Here is a 23,164-nt window from a genome sequence, read left to right as displayed (position 1 = left end):
ATTAAAAAATTCATTGGCAGCTTTAAAAAACAAAGAAGGGACTTAACAAAAAGCCCATAGAGTTGATGATTTGTTTCCTTCTGCAAATGGAAACATTCTCATTCCTACTCACAGTTTAAAAAAAAATTCAAATTTCTATCCCTTAGGCAAATACTTTTTCACTGAGCTTCTTTCATAGCCTATCTCTTGATAACAGTCATCCCAACAGATGCGAGATGACATGTCACTGAGTTTTAACATACATATTGACCATTCTGTGTCTTCTTTTGGAATATATCTACACAGGTCCATTGCCTACTTTTAAAATTGTGTTGTTTATTTCTTCCCTTATTGAGTTGTGCAAGTTATTGGGAACTGAGCACCAGGAATTTAAGGGCAGGTCACTCAGCGGAATGATGCTTGTTCTCTGCCATGTGTTGAAGAATATGTTATCTTGCTGGGTTTGTTAATAGAAGAGCCAGGAGTAAAATTTGTTCTTTCTTATTTCCCAACCGAGGATTCTTTCTACTCCACCACAATGCACAGGAGCTATGGGCCATGACATTTTTTCTGTTTCCTGAGACTGCTGAAAGTAAACTAAAAACTTACAATGAATGTAACACTGAGTGTGGGTATGTGTTTATATGGAAACAAGGCTTAAACTCATACAAACAAACCAGTTGTTTCTGATCTGTATCACTGCTATGCTTTTTAGGAAATTGGAAAGATATGGTCCTTGCCCAATCAGCTAAATCGTGAAAGTCTTACAGGAATCTTTCTAGCACCTTGGAATGCTTCAAAAGCAGCTTGGAACATGTCACTGACCAGGACTGCACATGCCAGTCCTCACTAGAAACCATTCAGCAGCATGTGCATGTGTACATGCCACAGAGGGTCTCCTGCCTTCTCCAGAATTTTCATTCATAATGAAGATGTCTAACATTCTTAAATTATAAATTTATGATCTGTACCACACAATGGTAATATGCATATTGATATGTGTGTTGATATGTATATTTAAAGTTTTCTAAGTTTTTATGTGCTAAATCAGAAGAGCAGCATTGGCCATCAGGCTGACTGTGACAATCTGGCATTAAATATGAATACATGATCAGTCACACATTTTCACATCACTGCATATTTGCCTGAGTTTTCTCAGTGTTCTACAGTGTAAGCCACAAGAAGAGGAAATCAGGAATTTTGTGTTCTGTAGCTTATTCACAGAATGATGGCCACCCAACTCTAGTCCATCTATTACTTCTGTACTTATGAAAAGCCACTTACTATGCATCCTTACTCCCCAAATGCACCTTACCTGGCAGGGGGTCTGAATAAAAGAAATATTGGAGTGTTGATATTAACGGATATTCACATATAGATGCTGTCAGGGGATGGACACTACCAAGGGAATTCTGAGGAAATGTGATCTTGTTGTCCAGCTCATCTCCTGGAACTGAAGCAATGTTTTCCCTCTGGTGTGTTTTATCTTGTCTGATTTAGTTTTAATTTTCTGCCATTTTAAGGTTGGCCAAAACCTCTGAGGCATGTGGTTATCAAACAATCCCCTTATAACTTTTCTTAGCAATTTCACAGTCACTAAGAATAAGTCTGTGGTTTTCCCAATTGGCTTTATTAAAAATTAAACTTAGTTTCTCCCTCAAATGTATTATCAAAATAAAACATAAGAGGAAAAGTTTTGCTATATGTAATAGATAACAGTTTAGAACTTGGTTTGTCTGACATATTGAGGGTTTGTGAGTAAAGCCCTAAAATCCTGGGGTACCAAAAAATCAAGCAGAGAAAGAAAGAGAAACACATGTGGTATGGGTTTTGCTCTGGCCCTTTCTCCCTGCATAGCCATTTGATGCCTACAAATCTCTTTCCATGTCTACTCCAACTAAAAAATTATTAAAACTTTGTAAAATCAGTGTGCCAAGTCTGAAGATTTTTGGCAAATCCTTAAATGGCATTCTTCTTGTTATAAAGGTAAGATAAGTAGGTACCTGTGTAGAAGAGTGTTTCCTAAAACACTTAGTCATTGTTCCCAAGAAAAACTCTTTGGAAGGTAAGGGCTTAGGGAGAGCAAACAAGTGGCCAGCAAATACTACATACCCCCAGGTTTTGATTTACTTATGATATAAACCATCTCAGTTATCCCTAAAGGAGTAAGATGTAACTTCATTTAGTGTCTGTGATAAGATGAACATTGTGAAGGAAACTATTTTTGCCAGGGGTAATATTTTATTTTCTCAGTTAATAAAAATCTAAACATCTATTTTTATCTTATTTATTTACCTTTATTATCACTGCACTGGGGGTACATTGTGACATTTACAAAAGTTCTTACAATACATCATAGTTGAGTTCACCCCCTCCATCATTCTCCTTTATCCCCCACTCCCTCCATTCCTGGAATAGTTTCAACAGATCTCATTTTTCCATTTTCATATATGAGTACATGATATTCCTACCATGTTCACCTTCCTTCATCCTTTCCTTATATCTTTCCCCCTCCCATGTACCAAACCCTAAACGGGACCTGTTTTACTTTCCTGTTCTCCATTTTTGGGAAAAAAAAGACATTTTTATTTGTTTAAGATAGCTACACAGGGAGTTTCGTTGTGACATTTCCATGTATATATGTATTATAATCCGAATTGGTTCATCCCCTCTATTTTTCTTCTTTCTACCATAGTCCCTTTTAAGTGAAGAGTCACTGTGTACAATGTGACTGTCTGCCACAGTAGTGACTCATGGAGCAGATGAGTGACAACAGGTGACTGACATCTCCAAGGGGATCGAGAGGTGCTGGTAAAGCGACTGAAAAAAAGGCATGAAATTATTAAAGAGCTTTTGCAACAAGTCACGGGATGAGTAACACATACCAGCTGGCTGGCATTTGGATGACTTATCACAGGGGAAGGGAGCAGGTAAAGTTCATATCCACCTTAGCCAATGTCACCTAGATCCTTGGCAGGTGCTTTTTTGAGAGACACCTCAAAAAAGGAGGGTTTCACCTTCCTTTATAGAGAAACAGGAAACTGCCTAACAAGCAAGCTTTCAACTGCCAATCAGTTGGATCTTAATGCACAATTTCATATCAGTTCTGACTAATTGGGGCCAGAATGCAAGTTTGGTAGGTAGGATTTGTTAAGAATAATCTAAGAAAGAGATAAGCTAGGAACTCAAAATTATAGTATTTCCAAGTTGTTAACAGCACCAGTGCTGTGATCAGAAAACTTCCAAATTCTTTGTGATCCACCAGGAAGAATCCGTGGCAGGACACGTGGTTATAAAGGGAGTTTATTAAAAGTTAGGGATGGGACTTATAAAGGGAGCATGGTGAGCGCAGGTGGAGTCTGGAGGCAGAGAGAGCTTCTCTTCCCCAGGTGCTTTTAAAACTTAGGCTAATCTATATGAAGGGAGAACCAGGTGATTCCCATCCAGTAATCAATGAGTGGGGAGGGGCAAGGGTGGTTCCCAGCCAGGTGAGGGTGATCTGGGCAGTCCCTGGGCAACCTACACCTGAGTCCTAAACTTTTCCTACTTCTAGCCTGCCTCAAAGTTACTTAAAGTAAGATGAAACTACCTGAGTTTCAATAAAAATATCAAATTCACCTTATTAAACACCAAATATAAGTGGAGAATTGGGGGATGAAGGTAGAGGGAGGACAGCAAGGAGCAGTGGTGACATTTCTTCTGCTCAGCACACAGGCAGCCTTATGAAGAAATACTGGTGACTTTGCATTTGAAATCTGCAGTTACAGGAACAAGTAACAAAGGAATAGAGCAGTGACTGAATTAATTTAAGCAGCTAACTAGGATTGCTTTAAGAGAAGCTTCAGATTAACTAGCTTTGTGGGTCCCTTTTAACTTGGGGCTGGGCACAGCTGCTGGATGCTTGCTGCCTGCCTAGCGAGCAGCCACCAGGTGTCACTGATGTTCTACGAGAGAGGGCTGTCTCTGAAAAGGCTGAGTCATTAGGCCATGGTGCTACACAGATGATTCTGTAGTGCTTCTCTGTAGTCTTGTGCCTTTCTCTGCCTCTTTGGCAGTGTAAGTCATGTGGTCACCTATGTTACCTATCTGGATAGTTAGGTAGTTGGGAGGGCCATAAAGAAAGTTGTGTTTTCACCATTCAAGCACACCACTGTGACTGGCTTGTTTTTTGAGATAGGTTCTTGCTAACTTTTGCCCAGGCTGGTCTCAAAATACAATCCTCCCATCTCTGCCTCTGTCTCATAGTTGGGAATAGAGGTATATACCACCACTAGGATATATTCATTGTACAAAGGGATTCATTGTGACAATTTAGAACAGGCTCACATTGTACATAGACTAGATGCCTCCAGAACTCCCTCCCCACAACCTCTTCCCCATCCCACTTAAAGTAATTGCAAGAGGTTTTATTGTTCTACTTTGTAGATGAAACCCATCAACCATATTCCCCCTTCTCTTGACTTCTTAAACACTGTAAGTAGTAGAACCATTGTCCTATATGAAGGCATAGAAGGGAAGAGGAGCTGGACATGGAGGCATAGAGGACTGGGTGGAGGGTGGCAGCTGGGGCCACTCCCTTGAGCTGAGCCAGCCAGCTGGTGCCTGTCCCAGAGGGCAGGGGAGCCCATTTGTGTCACCCAAAGCTACTTGCCAGGGCACACCATCAAGCTGGAAAGAGCACAAAATGGTTCTGTTTAGGAATATGGAGACACAGAGGAGTTAATTAGCTTTACCATCTCTCTCTCTCCCTTTAAATGTAATTATCTTCATCAATGAATCAATCTAATTCTTATTCATCGTGTTCTCAAAATACCCTGTAGGTCAAAGTTGTGTCGGTGCTGGTAGGCAGTTCAGTGTAATAACAATCATGGTTGAGTACTCACACACATCGTAACCTGCTGCTGAGTCTTATATCTCTAATTCTCCTAACAAACTGAAACTGGAGTTTTGGACCCAAGGCCCAAACTCCTGAGATTCACATGCCAGGTTCAGCCACCCGCCCCTTAACACCAAATAAACAGGCATGGTGAAGGCAGAGAAAGGAGGTTTATCACACGGCTTGGGACATGCTGTGGGAGGAGCCAGAGTAAGCACTCAGCCATCTTCAGCCATCTTCCAGGTACAGACATGAGCTATAGATTTAAGAAGACAAAAGAACTGGGGACAGGGCACAAAAGGTGTGCATAGTTAAATAGTTTAGTCACAGGTGTGGTCTGGTTGGTCATTACCTCAGTCTTTGTCCTGGGAGTATTATCTGGAGCCTGGCAGGTGATCCATCTTGAGGAAGGTCTACTATTGGGGTAGTTTCTGTTCCTTGTCTTGAAGATGTTATTATCTGTCTTTCCTGGAATCCAGGGTGATTGCAAGATGACTGAAAAGACAATGGCTTAGAGCAAAGACAGATACAAAATAGAGACAGGGATGCCAAGCTTCTCCTGTTTTCATTTAATTTGTGTGCCCAAGTAAGGAGTCAGTGCTTTTCAGCAAAAGTAATTTGAGTATCTCTTACAAAACCTTTAGAATCTTTGGGCCTTATGATAACCCCTACTGTGCAGACAAGGAAACTGAGCTTATAGATGCTCAGTAAGAGCTGAGCCAAATCCAACTAATATTGGCTCTACTGTAGCTCATTCTAACTCATTACCACTGACTTTCCATCCTTCCAGACAGATCCTTGTAGCTCTCTCATGGTCCTCTCTTGTATTTGCCTCCTCACCAGCAGGTCTGAGCTCAGATGCATCCCTCAGGCAGAGAAATGCTTGCAGACATGTGCAGACCTAGTTTTTCTCATCTTACCTGATTTTACTTTCTTTGCTTTCAAGCAGAGTCATTCTTCCTGGTGATCTCTGGGCTCTCATTACTGTCAGTGTTTCCTTCCTGGTTACAAAGAGACTGAGCATAGCATAGCTATCCACTGTATACTTTGACTGCATCTCTGGGTCTAAAATGATTATCTTCGCCACATTGGGACCATCTCCTGTGTTCTCTCTGAATGTAACCAGAGTGTTTACCTGTATAATAAACAAGCTCTTGCTGAAAATGTCACTGCCTCTCCTGGAGATCATGCTGTTTAAAAATGATTAACTAAGTGGCCAAGTATATCTGCCAGGGATGGGAAGCCCTGCCCCTGATCCCTGGTCCTCTTGCAGTGTTTTAAGCCAAACATGGATGCATAGGGAAAGCATCAGGAACTCAGCATCCACATCTCTGATAATTTGTGGTATTAGCCTGAGCAAGGCCCAAGTTGAAAGATTCCTGTTGTACTTTGAACAGAATAACACACTTTGTTTCCAACCTAGCAAAACAGTGTTACCCTAATTTTTTATTCATCACCTGGTTCCCCTAGCTTCAGGTGTCATTCAAATAAGAAAAAAGGCATATATTTTAAAAAGATAAATGGCAAAATTTAGAAAACCATAGAAAGGAAGTGCAAGGAAACATGTCACCAGGGTTGTTTTCCTGTATGCTGTTACTGTGGAGCTTCCAGAGATGGGGAGTGAGGTGGGATCCTCCATATTTGGGAAAAGAGTTGCAAGAAATTTCAAGACAAAGAATTTTGCCCTGGGACTAAATTCTAAGACCTCACCTTTGAACCACTGAGTGATGCAGAGACCATGATTGATACAGAGGCTTGTAGTAAGTACAGAAGGACTTTCATTGAGCCCGTTGGAGTTGCTGCTCACAAAAAAGCTGTGAGAAGATCCTATGAGGTCAAGGGATTATATCTGGATGAGCCCCACATCCCAGAAAAGTTTTATCCTAGAGCCCATGTATGCAACTAACTGGAGAGGGGAGGTGCTAATGAAAGCCAAGGGTGGACGCCTATGTCTCACCCCTCAGAGTTCTCCCAGGAACTGCCTCCTCCCTCCAGAGAGTGCATCTGGAAGCAGAAAACATTAAGAAAACATCAGCAAAGTGTGAGTGCTCCATGCACATCGAGTATGAACGAAGGACTTCTTAGTTATTCATAAAAGCAAACATTGTTTTATTTATTATTTTTTAAATTAATTTTTTTAGTTGTGCTGGGTGGGGAAACATTGCGGCATTTATAAAAGATCTTACAATATATCAAATACATCATGGTTTAATTCACCCCCTCTGCCATCCTCTTTAGCTCCTCCTCCCCTCATTCCTGGAACAATTTCAACAGGTCTTATTTTTCCATTTTTCATACATGTGTATACAATATTTATACCATATTCACCCTCCTAAGCCTTTTCCCCACCTCCTCTCTTCTTCCACTGGTACCAACCCCCTCAGACAGGACCTTTTCTGCCCTCCTGTTATCTGATTTTGTAAATGAAAAAAAAAAAGATATTTCTTTCTTTAAGATAGGTATACAGGGAGTTTATTTGTGGCATTTCCATATATATATGTATTATAACCTGAATTTGGTTCATCTCTTCTATTTTTCTCCTTTCTACCTTAGTCCCTTTCTTATGATAATTTCTATAGGTTTAAAAATTCTATATTCATTCTTTTATAGAAAGTAGATCAACCATATTCACCTTCTGAACTACCTTCTTTTACCCTCCCTCTCTCGTATATGACCTCCCCTTAGCGTGACCTGTTTTTCATAATATTGCTGTATTTGTATTAGGTCTATATTCCACATATGAGAGGAAACATGTGGCCTTTGGCTTATTTTCTTTCTTTTTTTAAAATGTCTCAAAGAAACAACAAAAAAAAGTTTTTTGGCATAGTTGTAGGTAAGAGAAACTACTGATAAAAATGGGCTACTGAAGAAGAAAAGGAGAATGAGAAAAGTTGGAAAAGTGAAAGACAGAGCTGGAGGACAGAGACACTCAGACACATAGCATCTGTCTTCTCCACAGCCAGGCCACTCTCAGTGCAAACTCTGTATCAGCTCCTGTGTGATGGCTCTTGCAATTAGCTTATTTTCCACCAAAGAACAAGAAACATGCAAGTATCTTTAACAGAAGAATTTTAATAATTTTTTTTGTGTGTGTGTGTGTGTGAGAGGTACTTGAGTCTGAACTCAGGGCCTGCACCTTGAGCCACTCCACCAGCCCTTTTTTGATGAAGGTTTTTTTTCAAGATAGGGTCTTGCAGAACTATTTGCCTGGGCTGGCTTCAAACTGTATCCTCTTGATCTCTGCCTCCTTAGTAGCTAGGATTACAGGAGTGAGCCACCAGCGCTCAGCATAAATGGGCTTTTAACACTGCTCAGGTTGGGTTATTGCTGGTTCAAAAAGTGGCAAGAAGAGGTGTATCCGTGTTATTTTTAACTTTACATTCAGATTCAGCCTTCAGAATTAATTTCTGGAAACATCCACACCAGAAATGGATTCTTATATGCCATGATTGAGCACTAGTTTTCTGTTGTCTGAAGGTGGTCTTCTTTGATCTTTTGATACTTATAAACCAGTAAGTAGAGAGAAAAGGTGCCCTCCTGGCAAGCAAAACATGAACATCAGCAGGAGGTGCTGATAGATGCTGCAGCCAGACATGTCCACAGCTTGGAAATAACTGTGCTTTTACTTCTTTTTCTTTAATCAATGTATCGAATATAAAAATCCATAGGTTTGTAATGAAATTAAATGGATCACTTTGGCTACCTCACTCTAGCAGTATTAAAAGGTGAAGTGGAACAAAACGAGAAGGTATTTTCTTAACACCATTGCTTCTCAAAATTTAATGTGCACCATGATCACCTGGAGCTCTAGTTAAAATGCAGACTGTGCATCAGCAAACCTGAGAGTGGGCCTGAGACTCTGCATTTCTAATGAGCTCCCAAGTGATCTCTATGAGTCACATTTTGAGTAGCAAGACATCATACCTTGCTACTTTTACTTTCATTGTCTTGCTTAGGATCATGATTCTGGAGATGATAAGGTACACATGGTGTCCTAGGTTGATAGCTGGGAGAGTCTTCAGCAGCACCAATGGATCAGATTGCCTTTTTTATTCTTTGAAAATATCACCAGAGTTCATTATGTTCATGAGAGAAATTGAGAGCTTGAAGTGTTTGCCATAATGCACTTTTGATCACTTCATCAGCAATTCATTTGGGTTTCTTTTCAGCTCATTTTAAAATGTATGATCACAGTATTCAAAAACTAAGTGCATTTTCCTTTTTCTTCTGAACACCTCATTGAGGTTCACAAGATTTGGGTGTTTTAACTGCTTCAACATATGTATTTCTCTTAGTGCTCTTTTCTTAACAACAGGATCATCTCCAGATTCCTCAAATTTTTTGATAGGTACTACTTGTCCACAGGATTTGTTTCTGCATTTCAATACAACCCTATAAGACCCTTCTCTAATCTTAGTTACTTTTTCATATTTTTCCATTATATTTAAAGTGACCCAACCTTTGTCTTTCTGAACCTGGCCAACTTCTCTTAAGATGATATTCTCCAGTTCCATCCATTCACCTGCAAATGACAAAATTCATTCTTCTTTATGGCTGAATAAAATTCCATTGTATATAAATACCACATTTTCTTAATCCACTCATCAGTAGTGGGACATCTTGGCTGTTTCCATAGCTTGGCTATTGTGAATAGTGCTGCAACAAACTAGGTGTGCAGTTATCTTTATTGTATCCTGACTTACATTCCTTTGGGTATATCCCTAAGAGTAGTATTGCTGGATCATATGGCAGTTCTGTTTTTAGTTTTTTGAAGAGCCTCCATACTGTCCTCCATAGTGGTTGTACTAATTTACATTCCCATCATCACTGTATGAGGGTTTCTTTTCCCTCACATGCTCACCAACATTTGTCATTGAAGCAAACATTATTTTAAATGTCCCCATGAAGCTATTTTTCAGATAACATTAGCTTTAAAAATCAGCAGATACTAGGCAAAGCAGATTGCTCACCCTGGTGTGATGGGCCTCAGTAGATCCACTGATGGCCTTGAGAGAAAAAGAGACTGAGGACCCCCAAGGAAGAAGGAATTCTGCCTTTAGGTGGTCTCCGGATTTGAGCTGCAACATCAGCTCCTTCCTGGGTTCTTGTCTTACTGGTCCTCTGTGCAGATTTTGTGTCTGTTAGTCCCCACAGCTGCATGAGCCTATTCCTTAAAATAAATCTGCATGTGTGTTTTTTTTCCTTACTTTGAAGATGAATTACACACACACACACACACACACACACACACACACACACACACACATACATACATACATACATATACACCCACACCCACACACACTCTTACTTTTGTTTCCCTAGGGAATCCTGACTAATATACCACACTATCTCATTTTATTATTATTATTATTATTGTGCTAAGTGGGGGGGTACAGTGTGGCATTTACAAAAGTTGTTACAATATGTCATAGTTGAATTCACCTTCCCTGTCATTCTCCTTTATCTCCCTTTCCCCTATTCCTGGAATAGTTTCAACAGGTCTCATTTTTCCATTCCCATACATGTCTACACAGGGTTTATACCATATTCAACTTCCCATACCCTTTTCCCACCTCTTTCCCCCTCCCACTGGTATAAACACACACTATCTCTTAATACTTTTTTTTTTTTCTTTTGGGCATTTTATGGCAATGGAAGTATTCAATGAGCCCTGCCTGATCACAGGGCTCCTAAAAATTCAACAGTATCTCCTGTCACTAGAGTTCACACTTAGTCCTGACTTGAGTAGAATATGTCACAGATATCATACCCAGCAAAAGTATAAGAATACAGTAGGAAGTATATTTGTTTTTCTCTTCTCTTTATAATTTTATTACAAAAGTCATGAAGTGAAAGACATGCCCAGGAAGATGCACCTCAGAGCCCCTGAATGTGGTATATGATACTAATAAACTAGGTACAGTACAGACTACTTGGTGCCTCCTTCTGCATTTTATTTGCTTTTCCTTTATAAAAAAGTATGACAAACTTGGTAATTCTGCTCTCAATCTACAAATGGAGGGGGCAAAATATATTAGTTTCAGACTGCTAACAGTGAAATGTTAACAGTCAGCTGATAAACTGAAAGCAAAGGGTAAGACTTAATATCAGAAAAACAAGACTCAGACACTAACCATGAGTGTGGGGTGGAGTGGGTAGGACTCGGATGAGAGGGATGAGAGTGTCTGTGCCCTCAAACAAGGGAAAGCTACATAAGCAATCAGAGGATGATGTGTGTGTGGTTTCTGAAACATTTCCACTCAAAATGTTGCAAACAGAACAGAGTGGGGCTCTGCTATAGTTTGGATCTTGAATGTCTCCCAAAGGCGCATATGTTTAAGCTTGAGCTCCAGCACTACCGGGATGTGGTGGAACCTGTAAGAGGTGGGGCCTAGGGGAAGAGAACATTGGAACCCTAGCCTCCTTTGCTTCCTGACCTCCAGGAGGTGAGCAGCTTATTCTGTCATGGGCTTCCAACCACGATTTTCCACCTCACTAATTCACCACAGACTTCAGTTGAAAAATTTGAACTCATGAACCCAAATAAACTTTTCTTCCTTATAGTTGTTTATCTGAAGTATTTTGTCACAATGACACAAAGCTGACTAACACAGACTCCAAAGTGTGTGGGGTGAGTCTTCAGCACAGTGGGAACATGGACTCCCAGGCTATTATCCTTGAGGAAGCTGAGACTGAGGCTGATGCTCGAAAGGTCCTAGGTGTGCTCACCTCTGATCCTTATCTTTGAAACAGGTTCTCTCCAGTGCCCTCACCTTAGCTTTGTCTGGAAAGTGTGACCAAGACACTCTTTATCTCCTGCTGACATTTCCTGAGGTTAAAACAGTCTTGCTTTGCTATGTGGGAACTCTGTGGCTTGCCTGGTTCTCAAGTGCATCTTCTGATTGTGGCAATGAGTTGAAACCTGAACATGAAGACTTTCATTTACAAAGTACGTGGAGAGGGCAACTGTGGCATGTTGAACTCTGCAGAGGAGCAGCTTCCTGGCTGTGCTGATGAGTACACAGTGACCCGTGCAATTATCCTAGCCTTGTTATATAGGGTATTGGTTCCAGGATCCCCTTTGGTACTAAACTCCAAGGATGAACAAATCCCTTATATAAAATAGTGTAGTGTTTGCATAAAACCAATGCATAACATTTCACATACTTTTAATCATCTCTAGATTACTTGTAATACCTAATACCCAGTAAATACTGTGTAAATAGTTCTACTATAATATTAGGAAACAATGACAAGGGAAAAGTCAGTATAGATGTAGTTTTTTTTTTTTTTTTTATATTCGGTCTCTGAGTTGGTTGAATTCATGGACGGCTCATGGCCAGCTATATTATTTGCAGCATGACATCAACAACCAGTAACTCTGTAGCAGCCTCAGCCACCTCTCTGTCACCTGCTCTCTGACCTTGGGGCTGGGGCTCACAGTTGGCCTTGTCAGACTAAAGGGAGGTTCAGAAGACCTTGAGGGGTGTTCTTGGAGATGGGCATTTGACATGACATTTGTGGCAATCTATACATTGAGTGATGTGAAAATCAACTAAATTGGGTCTTTTCTGTCAAAGGACTAGCTCAGTCAGTGGAGCATGAGACTCTTAATCTCCAGGTCCTGGGTTTGACCCTCTTCCCACACCTGATAGTACCACACTATGAAATATATCTGTCATTGTGTGGATATTAGCTAATTTCCCCAGTTGTCTATGTGCTCATTAGCATGTCGTCTAGCTATAAAATTTCTGCCTTTAAGCAGAGAATTGTCATTGGATGTCCTAAAACTCAAACTGCTAGTTTTAGGATAATCACTGTCCAAAGTAATCTCTGCTTCAAGGTCCCCTTGGCCCATGAGTTAGTTATATACTATTTTAGGTCAAACAGTCATTTCAGGCCTCAGTTTCCCCAGAATCCTAGAAATTCCCAACTTACGGGTCACCTCTTCGTCTTTGAGTACACCAACCAAATTAATTTTCTGTCATGTTCTACAATCGTGTCTGCCCTTCCCCTGTGCCCGCCCCTAAACTTCAACCTTAATCAATCATGAAGACTTGTGAACCCAAGCTCCCTCCCTTAGAGCAAGGGGCAGCAGTCCTGCATCATAGATAAAAGGAGGCAGTCCTTCCACCCCTGTGTGTGTGTTCTGGCTTGCCTAATTTTGCTCAGAGACATACTCATCCTTTTACAGAAGTAAATTTTGCCTTGCCCATCAACTTTCCAATGTGTGTGTCTGATTCATGATTGAATATTTCTAGCAGTAAGGAAGGACCAACAGCAAAAAACACCACTGAGCCTGAGTTGCCAGGTTTCCTTCCTCACTAAGGGCCAGCTTTCTGGAATGTTTGGGGCAGCTGGTTGAGCTGAGATCATGCCTGAGCTGTCAACATAGGTGCCAACCCCTCCCCATCATGGCCCCCACTTCTCTATAGACTTGGACTATGGCCTCTGTCCTGTCAATCGATGTGACACTTGTAAATACCCCAAGAAGACCCTCTGGAAAGTGGGGGCACATAGCTGCCTCAAGTCTCTGGACAGTGTTGGGAGCCAACAGGTGTACAGAATAAGCTGTGGGTTTGAGTTTGGCACAGCCCCAAACTGCAGAAGGGAGCAAGTATAGTTATGCTCAGTAATTGCATGCTTGGATTGGCACAGCCTCAGCTGCAGAAGTGGGCAAGATGCAGTACAGCTGTTTTTCCTAAGATATTTATGTTCAAAGAGAAGCTGTCACAGGTTTCTCCCATTCCCGAGGATTACAGTGTCACACCCCCTCCCCTGAGAATCGCCTCTCCACCTTGTGTTGCTGCTGTGTATAATAAACTCCCTGGAGGTGGAGGGGGCTGGTGTGTCTCCATCCGAGCACACAGTTTGCCTGGCCCCAGCTTTATGCATGTTTGGTCTTCTGTTTTTTTCTGTTCTGGCATCTCCTGTCGCCCTCAGTTAGGTTTCTCAGACAACCTGGCCTGGCTCACCAAAGGACACCAGCTCATTCCCTGCTCTCCATTCAGGAAAGGGTCAGAGGGATGTAAGATGGTAACAGCTCCAGTGAGGAGCTGAACATGGAAGGTGAGAGGAGTTCCAGCCCAATACTTCCCAGGTGGTCCCACTGTGGTGATGCAGGTCCAGCTCTGGTCCTGCATGAAGGCTGTCCTCCTAGAAGTTCCTCCTCTTGGCCTTGACTTACAGTTATAGCGACCTCACTCCCTAACCTTGGGGAACGGTCTTGCTCTGAGTTCTGTTGTATTCTCATTAGGGGCATGTTACAACATTGGAGTTAATTAGGAAGGCTCAGGGCTTTAGCATAGCAAAGTGGGTATGGGGGCTCCATGTCTGGGAGAACTGTCTTGGGGTCAGGAAAGGGTAGATTTGCTGCTCCAGCCATTCCCCTTTTGATCACTCCATCTATCAGGTAACTGTTAGATTTCACACACACACACACACACACACACACACACACACTCCAAAACAGATACTAATTTTCAGAATGAGTGCACTTTGTATCCTGGAGGAAAAGGGTAAATATTTCCTAAATTTCACCATAATTTGTGAACCCCCTCTGTTTTGATGGAATTAATACTTCCAGCTAACTTGCCAAAAGAGCTTAGTTTTGCATTTCCTCACCACAGTTCCCCCTTTCAACTTCATTATGTGCCTTTTGGGAAACAGATACAGCTCCATCAATGAGTCAGTTTTGTAGTGACTGCTCTATTATGCACAATAAAAGGTCTCTGATTTGAAATTGGTGCTTCTAAGGGCCCAAATAATTACTTTGACAAGGGCCATCATCCATGCCAAGATTTCTTTAGAGGATGAAAGATTAGATTGGATTCAGTCTCCCAGACACAGCAAAGATGATACCACCATTAATAGTGACAGTTCCTATTTATTACCTACCTTTTTCTGCATGCACAGCTCTATGAAAATTGATTCATATGTGATATTTCTCAGAATTGGGAGAGCAGTCCAAAATCTACAGTGATATCTATTAGGAAAATGCCACACACCACACGCAAAGGAGGTTCACAAGAGGTATCTCATGTCCAAAAGTTTAATAAGAAGGCTGGCTGGCTGAGAAAAAATGGCTCAGCAGCTTCTTTTGGGGGGTCTGGCCTTAAGTAGCATTTGGGAGAAAGCAAGGGCTAGGGACAGGCAAAAGGAGGTGGCAGGAGATAAGGGACAGTGGGCTTTGTTCTGCAAGGGATGAGACCAGCTGCAGCTCAGGCTGCAGAATGGTGTGGTAAGGGGCAGTTCTTATCATTCACCCATTTTTTGTTTCTTAAAGAGAGAGAGAGAAGAAAAGGGTTGGGTATTGGGACGCAGTTTGATCCTCTGCTGCTTCTGGCTGGCGGGGGGCAGGTCATGTTCTCAGGTGATGTCACCATTTTTACAATAGTCTCTACTTTGGTCATATTGAAAGCAGACAAAGGGGTTGTAAGTGGGGGATACAGACTGCAGGTTAACAGAAATAGTGATTGTAGAGGAACATCCCTGTATAGGGCAATCAGTGGTACCTGAGGCAGAGAGCTGTGTGATGGGGCTATCTCCATTCAGGGGGAGAAGTTGCCTGCAGGCCAACACTCAGGAGAATGGGGACAAGGACAAGAATTACCCACAGGAAGGGATGGAGTGAAAGCATAGGTGGAGTGATTTACAGTAAGGTGAAGAGTAGGTGGGAAAATGAGTAGATTTCTTCAGGAGTAAAGTCTGAGAGTGTACCCTGGAGATGGAGATCAGATATCTAATTTATAAAATAGGGGTAGAGAAGGTATGAGAAGGGAGGAAGACTAATCATATTAGGAGGTGGGAAATCTAAAGTCTCAGTAGAGGTTATACAGGAAGGAATAAAAGTGTGGGCAGGCACTGACAGGAAAGAATGGGAGAGGAGAAATATAAAGAGTTAATAGGTGGGATGTTAGATCCCTGGGCATAGGGTTTTATTTTATTTTCTGGGAGTCTCAGTGGGTGTGTCTCCATCTTCTGAGACCTTAGGGAGGCAGGAGATCTTCACTTTTGTTGGTTCTGTAAGGACAGACTGGTAGATTGTTTGTGGGGCTGCCAACTTTAGATTTTAAATGTGTACCCAGGAAGGGAATCCTGCTAACTTAGTAGCTGTGGATGTGGTGAGGATGACCTTAAATGGGCCTCTCCATTTTTCCTGTAAGTGGCTGGATGTGGTTGTACTTTTTAAATAAACCAGATCTCCCATTTGGAGGGAGGGAGTTATTTTGGTGGCGTCAGTGGGCTGTGGCAATTGATCATGAGCATGAGACCAAAGGAGAGAGCGAAGAAAGGTAAGGAGAGGATTGAGGAGAGTGGGGAAAATGTTGGGGGGATTTGGCTGAACCATGATAGGTAGGAGTGGGAAGCCATAGAGGAGCTCGAAGGGGCTGAGCAGGAGTGGTCTTTTTGGAAGGGCCCAGAGGCTTTGGGAAATAGAGGAAACAAACTCAGGCCCATTGTCTGATTGCAGGGAGGCTGGGAGGCCAAACCATGGGATAGTATCTGTGACCAGAATTGTTATTGTGGAGGCCCTTTTGTTAGTTGTAGGGAAGGCTTTTACCCTCCTGTGGAGGTGTCTACCAGTACCAGGAGGTATTTAATTTTCTTTACTGGGGGCATATGGGTAAAGTCCACCTGCCAGTCCATTGCAGGAGTCATCCTCTGTCTTGGTGGGTAGGAGAGGGAGGGGATCTAACATTGGAGTTAGGGTTTGTGCCCTGGCAGATCAAGCAGAATTGGGTAATCTGTTTAAGGTATTGTATGTCTCCTGGAGATAGGGAAAGGGATTGGTGGAGAAAGGTGTAAAGAGCATGAAGATTAGGATGAAAAAGCATATGTAAATAGGACAGAAGAGTTTTAACTTCAGAAGCGGGGGAGAGAGAGTTTAGTGGGGGAGGAGGAAGCTGTGTTAAGGGGGTACATGGCTAATTGTGGTGCAGTTTGGAGGGCTGTTCGTTTGGCCTCTGTATCCGCTCAGTTATTTTTTGTGGTAATTATGGAAGAGTCAGTTTGGTGGGCTTTGCAATGAGTAATGCCTGCCTGGGAAGGAAGGTGTGAAGCCTCTAAGACCTGGGATATTAAGGCAGCATTGATAATGGGAGTTCCTCTTGTAGTTAGGAATCCCCTTTCCTTCCAGATTGCAGAGTAGGACAATAAAGTGTGAAATGTATATTTAGAGTCAGTGTAAATGTTGACAGTTTTGTCTTTTGCCAGGGTTAGGGCTCTGGCCAGGGCAGTCAATTCTGCCTTTTGGGAAGTAGTACCCAAAGGGAGAGGGCATGTCTCAGTGATGGCAGAATCAGATACGATAGCATATCCAGCCATTCGCTGTCCATTGTGAACAAAGAAGTTGCCATCAATGAACCAAGTGTAGTCAGCCTGAAAAGGGATGCCCTCCTGAATGTGGTCTGGGCAGGGGAGGAGCTCTTCAAGGATCTTGGGGCAGGAGTGAACTAGGGGTGTTGAAGAGAGAGGAAGAAGAGTGGCTAGATTAAGTGGGGGACATGAGATGAACATTAGGGTGGGATCCTCAACCAAGGCCACCTGGAGGGATAAGATATGGGAGGGGGGCATAGAGTAAAGACCCTCATATGTGAGGAGTTCTGAGAGGCTATGGGGGAAGCAAACAGTAAGGGGGGACCCAAAGGTAAGCTTCTTAGTTTCTTGAATTAGGAGAGAGGCAGCCACCAGGGCCCTAAGGCATGGGGCCCACCCCCTGGTTGTGGGGTCTAATTATTTAGAGAGTTATGTTATTGGAGCAAAGGAGGGCCCTATGTTGTGTCCTAAAATTCCTAGGGCAAACCCTTGCCTCTCAGAGACATAAAGGAAAAAAAAGAATGAGTGAGGTCTGGCAGGCAAAGAGCTGGGGCTTGTAACAGGGTTTGTAAGAGAGACTTGAAATAGCCTGACACAGGCCAAGAGGAGTCCAGGGGCTCTTGGATGGGGCCCTTGGATGCCTCATATAGAGGTTTGGCCATTAGACTGAAGTTGGGTACCCAGGCACTGTGATAGCCTTCCAGGCCAAGAAAGGAGAGAATTTTAGCCTTTGTGGTGGGGGCCGGGAGAGAGGCTAACAAGGCCTTATGATCTAGGGTGATGGCCTTATGAGTAGGGGAGATAGACAGGCCCAGGTAAGTTACCTGGGTGAGAGACAGTTGAGCCTTGTTAGGGGACACCCGGTATCCCTTTTTTCCCAGAAAATTAAGTCGGAGGGCGGTGTGTTGTTGGCTATCCTCAAGTGAGGGGCTGGAGAGCAGGAGGTCATCTACATACTGGAGGAGTTTACTCTGGGAGAGATGGAGGGTAAGGAAATCCCTAGCCAGAGCTTGGCCCAAAAGGTGGGTACTGTCCCAGAACCCCTGAGGCAGAACAGTGCAGGTTAATTGTTGGGAAGTATGAGAATCTGGATCAGTCCAGGTGAAGGCAAAGAGGTTTTGGGACCATGGGTGGACTGGGATACTGAAGAAAGCATCTTTTAGGTCCAGGACTGTGAAATGGGTGGTGGTACTGGGGATGAGAGACAGTAGAGTGTAGGGGTTGGGCACCACTGGGTGTATAGGAGTCACTGCTGCACTGATCAAGTAGAGATCCTGTACCAAGTGGTAAGACCCATTAGGCTTTTTTACAGGTAGAATAGGAGTGTTGTAGGAAGAGTGAGTTTGGTGGAGCAGGCCCTTAGCAAGAAGCTCTGAGATAATAGACTTTAGACCCTGTAGGTGGGTTAGAGAGATGTGATATTGAGATTGGTTTGGGAAAGTAGAAGGATCTTTGAGAGTAATGACAACTGGCTTATGATGTAAAGCAACAGAGGGGTTTTTGAGATCCCATACAATGGGGCTCACCAATGTTGCTGGTAAGGGCAAGGAGCTGGGAGAAGCTTGTGGAAGCAAGGCACCTATGATGGTGAGGAGGGACCACGAGGCTGGAGATGAGGGGTTGATGGGTCACGGCTTTTGTGGGAATGGATGTAAGGTGAGGGTGGCCTGAAATTTTGTTAAAATGTCTCTACCTAAGAGTGGAGTGGGACAATTAGGTAGCACTAGGAAGGAATGGGTAAAGAGGTTATCTCCCAGTATGTAAGTTAAAGGAAGAGTCATTAAGGGCTGGGTGGGTGTTCACTCCACCCTGACTATGGAGGATGAAGAAGGCTTGGTGGGTTCCCAGAAATCTGGCAAGGCAGAAAAAGTGGCACTAGTGTCTATGAGGAGAGAGATAGGCCTACCATCAATTATGGCCATTAACCTGGGCTCCCCTGAAGTTATAGTCATCGGGCATGGGAGTCCCGGGCTCCATCAGTCTTCTGCCGTGGTTGCTAGTCCTAGGAAATCAGTTAGGGAGGAGGAACATTGAAGGGGTCTAGCCCTCCCACCTTGAGAGGTGGAGGGGCAGTCCCTCGCCCAGTGGTCCTCTTGTTTGCACTTAGGACATGGTCCTGGTGGGCAGCGTATCTTAGGACAGGCATGGGCCCAGTGTCCCTCAAGGCCACACTGAAAATTTGGGCCAGGAGGTGTTCAGGATTTTCCCTGGCCTTGTGAGTTGGAAGCTGAGGAGTTTTGTTAAAGGACTTGGGCCAACATCTGGAATTCAGTCTTATCTTTCCTCTCCTTATCAGCCCTTTGCTGTTCCTTATGGTAATTAAGGCTTGGGAGAAATGACCCAAGCCTTGTATGCATATATGAATAATAAAAAAATAAAAATAAAAATAAAAGCCTGGAATGCCCAGGCCCTAAATTAAAAAAATATATATATAAACCTTAAAAGCCACATTTAAAATTTCAGCCTGTGGAGTCTGAGGACCATTTTCTGTTGTTTTAGCTTTTTTCTTATATCTGGGGCTGACTGAGAGATAAAATGGGTCATAAGAATAATTGTCCCATCTTGTGTTTCAGGATCAACTTTGGTATGGTGTCATAGCACCTCTGTGAGTCGGGACAAGAAACTGGCTGGATTTTCTTTTTTCTCTTGTTGAATTTCCCTGAATTTATCAAAATTAACAACCTTTTAGGCAGCCCTCTTTAACCCTGCCACTAGGCAAGTGATCATCTGGTCTCTGGAAGTTGTGCCATTAGTTTGATAGTCCCAATGGGGTTCTGTCTCTGGAACTGCCAGTGTTCCCACGGGATGAGCAGGGATGGTGCAGTGAATCTCATCTGCATGTGTCTTAGCAGCATCCCAGACCCTTCGTCTGTCCTCTGGGAGGAGGGTTGAGGAGAGGAAGGTATAAATGTCATGCCAGGTGAGGCTATAAGATTGGGCCAAATATTGAAATTCTTTAATGTAAGAGTCAGAGTTAGTGGTGAAGGAACCAAGGCATTTTTCAATTTGATACAGGTCTGTGAGAGAAAAGGGAACATGAACTCGCATGATACCCTCGGCTCCAGCCACCTCTCGGAGGGGGTAGAGGGAAACCAGTTGGCTGGGGGTTTTATGAGAGCAAGTGTGTGGGGGACTCAGGGGATCCGATGGTTCTGAATTGGTAGGAGGGTAGGGGGAAGGAGAAGCAGAGGGAGGAGTGGAGGAAGGGGTGGGCGGAGGGGCGGGGTAAGCCACGAAATGAGGGGCAGAAGGAGCAGCGGAAGGAGGGGTGGGGGCCAATGGTTGAACAATGGCAGCCTGTGTCTGATAAGGCAGAGGCTCATCAGCAGGATCGAAAGAAGGGAAAGCGTTGGAGTAAGGGAAGGTAGTTGGGGTCTTTTTAGCCAGAAGGACCTAGGCAGGGGAGCAAGAGGTACAGAGAGAAGGTTTAGAGTGGAGGTAAGAGAAGGCCTGGACATAGGGAATCTCCTTCCATTTTCCAGTGCATTTGCAGCAGTTATAGATATCCCTGAGAATCTTGGCCATTAAATGGCCATTTTGAGTCATTGTCCAATTGGTATTGTGGCCAAGCCTGATTGGAAAGAAAAATGAGTTTTTGGGCTTTGAGATCAGGTGAGAGCTGTAAGGGCTCAAGGTTGGCCAGTAGGCAGCCCAGAGGAGTGTCTGAAGGAATTTTGGAAGGTCCAGTCCCCATGGTGAGACCCAGTCCGAGGAAGAATATGGTGGGCATCTCCAAGATATTGCTTTCCTGAATGAAACAGAGGAGTGGAGGACCTCAAGGGAATATCTTCACTAAGAGGATTGTCCATGTCCCAGGAATCCAGTTCCTGGGGGGAGTGAGCCAAGACCTAGTACTAGGATTTTGACCAACCGAGAGAGAGAGAGAGAGAGGGAGAGAGAGACAGACAGACAGAGAGAGAGAGAACCATGACTCATGGTGCGACAGTGCAAGGAAACTCACCAAGGGAGGACCGAGGAAATCAACTGGTGGTGGGTGAGTAATGGGAGTGCACTGGCCTTGAGGAGGTTTGCTGTGAGTGAGAGTGGCAATGGTGGCACTAGTCTGTGATCAGGGGTCCTGGCAAAGCAGCTCAAATCCCAGTAAGTTTATCCAGGCTTAAGGAAGACAGCTCCCACCTATGTGGCTTTGGCAGGCCGGTATAATCCCCCATCCAGGCACCCCTCTATAGGGGATGTCTGCCTGTGGCCAAAGTAGGCTTGGGAGCACAGTGTATATTGGGAGGGCCTGAATTTACTAATTGGGAGAGCAAGATCAATACCGGAAGCTCACCTAGTTCCAGGTTTCAGCACCAAAATGTTAGGAAAACGCCACAGATTGCATACAAAGGAGGCTCATGAGAGGTATCTCATGTCCAAAAGTTTAATAAGCAGGCTGGCTGACCGAGAAAAAATGGTGTAGCAGCTTCTCTTGGCGGGTCTGGCCTTAAGTAGCACTTGGGAGAAAGCAAGGGCTAGGGACGGACAAAAAGAGGTGGCAGGAGATGAGGGATAGTGGGGCTTTGTTCTGCAAGGGATGAGACCAGCTGCTGAAGCAAGGGCTTAGGGGCGGGCAAAGGGAGGTGGTGGGAGATAAGGGACAGTGGGCTTTGTTCTGCAAGGAATGAGACCAACTGCTGTTCAGGCTGCAGAATGGTGGCAAGGGGCAGTTCACCCAAGTTCACATTTTTCTGTCTTGCTTAGCTGGTGATGAATTCCTGAAGCCTTTTATACAACATACTTTGGTATATTAACACTGCACCTTCCATCAGTACCATGACTGCATCCCAATCACACCCTACCATGAGACAGGTCATACTGTGCCACTTCTAAGTCACAGCTGTAATTCCAAAGGTGAGCAGAAAGGCTGACAAAAACCATACACCTTTTCCTGCTTGAGTTGTCCCTATTGTGTTCACAAACAAAATCCTTTCATGATTAACAAAGCATGTCTGTGAAGTATGGAACTGGAAGCTCTAAGCCCCACAAGTCAGCTGCAAAACCAGCAGCTGAGCATCAGGAGCAAACCCTAATAAGCCCAAATAAGAAGCTGAGACCACTGAGTTTCTCACTTTGGTCTGGAAAACTAAAAAAATCTGTATGCAAATGGCATACAGAAGGAGGAGACTCACTCTGATTTTTTCCACCTGTGGAAAGAGGTGGTATTCACTAATTTATCCATTCACCAACTATTACTTATTGTGTAACTAATTTTCTAATGATTTTATTAGCATATAATAGTTGTACAGGGGGATACATTGTAATGTTTATATATGTGCTTACAATAGATCTTAGTTGGATTTTCCCCATCCATCATTCCCCTCTTTCCTTCTCTCCCCTTCTTAGAATAATTTCAACAGTTTTCATTCTTCTGTTTTCATGTATGGATATAACACACATCCACCATATCCACCCTCATTCTCCCTTTCCTTGTGTCCACCCTCCCACACTGTGACCCACCCCCAGAAAAAAATTATTTTCCCTCCTACCCTTCAGTTTTTAATTAAGTGCATATTGATAAGTCCAAGGGGGTTTCGCCTTGGTATTCCAGGCCTGTATAAATCATGCTTTAATCAAATTGACCCCCTTCCTATTACTTATTCTTTCTCTGTCACCATGCTCCCCTAATATTCAACAGCTTATAGTATATTATATTATTTTCATGTATAGATGGGTTGTTTCAATATTTTTCATTCTCTAACATTTTCTTTCCCTCTCCCACCTCCTACAGTCCCTTCAGACAGACTCACTGATACAATTTTGTTTTGTTTTTGTGTGAGTGTGTGTGTGTGTGTAAATATATGTATATATATATATATATATATGTATATATATATACATGTAAATATATATATATACATATATATACACATACATATATATGATCATATACATGTCTATATATCTATTTAACTTGCAGGTCTAGCTTCCATGTATGAGAGAAAACATGGGACCTTTGATTTTTTGACCCTGGCTTACTTCACTTAACAT

At 43.2% G+C, this 23,164-nt stretch overlaps 1 pseudogene; it reads left to right on the top strand.

Annotated features, from left to right (window-relative positions):
• The first annotated feature begins 11,190 nt into the window (after positions 1-11,190).
• Positions 11,191-23,164, top strand: part of LOC141418108 (ATP-binding cassette sub-family A member 13-like) — a 34,172-nt pseudogene continuing 22,198 nt past the window's right edge.

This window comes from Castor canadensis, chromosome 2 (assembly GCF_047511655.1).
Source record: "Castor canadensis chromosome 2, mCasCan1.hap1v2, whole genome shotgun sequence".
NCBI lineage: Eukaryota > Metazoa > Chordata > Mammalia > Rodentia > Castoridae > Castor > Castor canadensis.
This window is presented reverse-complemented; position numbering and strand designations above follow the sequence as displayed.